The 2,715-nt window shown below is 38.0% G+C and overlaps 1 protein-coding gene across 1 annotated transcript in view; it reads right to left on the bottom strand.

Moving 5' to 3' along the window:
- Nucleotides 1-1,043: 1,043 nt before the first annotated feature.
- LOC104511598 (RNA binding protein fox-1 homolog 1-like) overlaps nt 1,044-2,715 on the bottom strand; it is a 67,501-nt gene continuing 65,829 nt past the window's right edge. The window contains exon 7 of the mRNA XM_010154285.1: nt 1,044-2,715. This exon is cut by the window's right edge and continues 875 nt beyond it. The gene's annotated coding sequence lies outside the window, so the exon portion shown is untranslated.

Below are 2,715 nucleotides of genomic sequence, written 5' to 3'. Positions count from 1 at the left end.
TTTGTGTGTCTCTGTCCACTCATGCTTATCTGTTCACATGCTTCTCACTTTCCTTCAGTCCAAAACTTAGTATCACCACCTGTATCATTTTATCCAGTCACCAAAGGAGACACTGTCAGTATATCACTCATGCACAGTGTGAGGAGTTTATACTTGAATATTTAGTGCCCATATTTCATACAAAGATATAAAGCAGGCATAACGTAATACCTCCCCACCATTCCTGGCAAACATAAGGGTTTCTTCCTTTACCTTCCCAGAAGGATCCAAGCACTTTTTAGAGTAAATCTTGCAGCTGAACTGCACAACACGCAATATTTAATCCCTTATCTTTATGTCTTCTCTTCCTCTTGTAGAGTATAACAGGAACCCAGGTAGAAGAGTCACATAAATCTGTTGGCTTGCATGTGACACGATTAATGGCACATTAAACTCACCAGTCTCATCACGATCTGTTGGACTGATAGGTAAGTCTAATTTACAAGCACATTTTCCTGTGGCTTGCACGACAAACCTGGGAGTGACCAGAAGAAGCTTTCCAGAACAGTTATCTTTCCTTCCCCCCCTGTAGCTGCAGGTGCACAGAAATAGAAGCTGTCCATGAAAAAGACAGCTAACCCTCTGGCTAACTCCCATCCATCACTGGAGAACAGTGGATTAAACTGGATTGAACTTTTTGGGAAGTGAGCCTTCAATCCAGTCCCATGATGAGTCTCAATTCTCTGGTCTCTGGCTGAAAAGCCTCAGGAGCCAAACTTGTGTCACTGGTGAGGCTACTTTCCTCCCCCATACATCCCCCTACTGCCCGACATCCCCCCGCCCTGCCCCGGCGGGGGCTGCTGGGTGGGAGGGCTGGCACACAGGGCAGGCACTAACCTCAGTGTCAGGCTCCTCTGCCCAGCCGGGCTCCCAAACACCAATTCCAGGCAGCCAAGAGTACATCTGCTTGTAAATATACTGTGTACAGTACAGACGGTGCAACCGTGGACGGCTCTTCGACCAAGTAAAGAAGAAAAGCAAAATGACTTTGAACACCAATGTACTTTCACCTTTTCAGACTAAGCTTTTATTTTGATATTACAAACCATTTTTTTTATTCACAAATCACGGTTGTGATATAAACACTAATTTCTAAAGACAAATATACACATTTTCTGGGTTTGTAGGGTGTTGTTTTAAATCTGTTTAGAAGTCACTATATTCCACATATGTTAGTAATAATTTTTTTCATAATTCTTATTATCAGTAGTTATTTATATAAGTGAAAACATTCCCAATATATATTGTAAAAAATTTTCAAATGCTTTTCTTACATAACTATTTCAGACATATATTTTAAAATGTCTACTAGGAGTACTGTAGGAGCTTTATAAACAAAATATTTTCTAATATGGGCTGCACCCTCAACCTTTCAAGATTATTTTAATAGACTAAAACGCCATATAATCATTGGAGAGTGGGAGTTGTAAAGCCACCTCATGAAAATTAAAATTGCAAATACATTTTGTTATTCCCTATGTTAGACATTTTGTGTGAGCGATTCCAAAAAAAGATGTATCATCCACACTTTGAATTGGAAGCCTAACATTCGGCAAACATTTTTCAAGTTGCTTTTATCGCGGTGGTTAAATGGAATATTTTTTTCTAATAGGATGCTTGTTTCACATATCTTACATAATAAATGTGGGGATTGAACTCTTAGTAAATTTCAGTTCATTCCCTCACCAGTATAAATATATGTGGCTGCCCCATTTTTATTGGTTAATATAGTCTCTTTCTCTCTCTTTTCAATTTTAAAGATAATTTATTTTTCATTCTTAGATATAAATGCTACAGAAACTTTGTTTTCAAATCTTGTGAAACTTTATTGATGGTTATTGTTCAACTGATCATATTGCATGCACATACGATGACAAAGAGAAAGCCTGATCACAAACACTTTTTTTTAAAGCAGAGTTGTTATAGCAAGTTGGCAGGTTCACAGCGGTGAGTTGATAATTTACTAAGGTGCTTGCCAGTAGGCACGCACATTACACATGAGGATATAACTATCTGCAGCAAAACTGTAGCAAGACAGTTTTCTGCTTTATTTATTTAAATACAAAAACAAGAAGACCCGTGACAAACACCCCAACTTAGGTTAACTTGTAAACAGGACAACATGGAAAGAGTCCAAACATATGCACAGACAAACTGCAATTTTTCAACTATGCTTGAAACCGCCACCCAGGCGTCTGCTGGACTGCACCCTCAGAGACCCAGACAAGCAGCTTTCGCCAGCCAGTGCTCGGTCAGAATAAGGTCCTCCTTTTGTCCCAGTTGAAAAGTTGTCTTGGGCCCAATATTTAGCAAAATGGCCTTGGTTTGAAAATTAAATAGGGGCGAGTTGTCATGCCTTGAAAAATTGCAGATTGTTTACACAACACAGTCATGTTTCAAAAAGTACCAAGCTGATGAAAATACCATGATTATCTCTACCCAATGATTGCAATACTTGTAAAATGCTTATATAAATCTGAATATGATTATCATATAATTCCATAAAAATGATACGTCTGTCTCTAACAGTTGATCTACTAGGCTAAATCTAAAGCATCATAGGCTGTGTATTTCTAGAACTTAACAACTCCACTGCACAGATGTAAATTTTATACATTTTTTTTACTGGTACAAAGAATTTAAGTTTTTATTACTTTCTTTTTTGGAAAAAAAAGA

The sequence above is a fragment of the Eurypyga helias genome, unplaced genomic scaffold (assembly GCF_000690775.1).
Source record: "Eurypyga helias isolate BGI_N326 unplaced genomic scaffold, ASM69077v1 scaffold1896, whole genome shotgun sequence".
Taxonomy (NCBI): Eukaryota; Metazoa; Chordata; class Aves; order Eurypygiformes; family Eurypygidae; genus Eurypyga; species Eurypyga helias.
The sequence above is the reverse complement of the archived record's forward strand: the minus strand, read 5'-3'. Positions and strand labels throughout refer to the sequence as shown.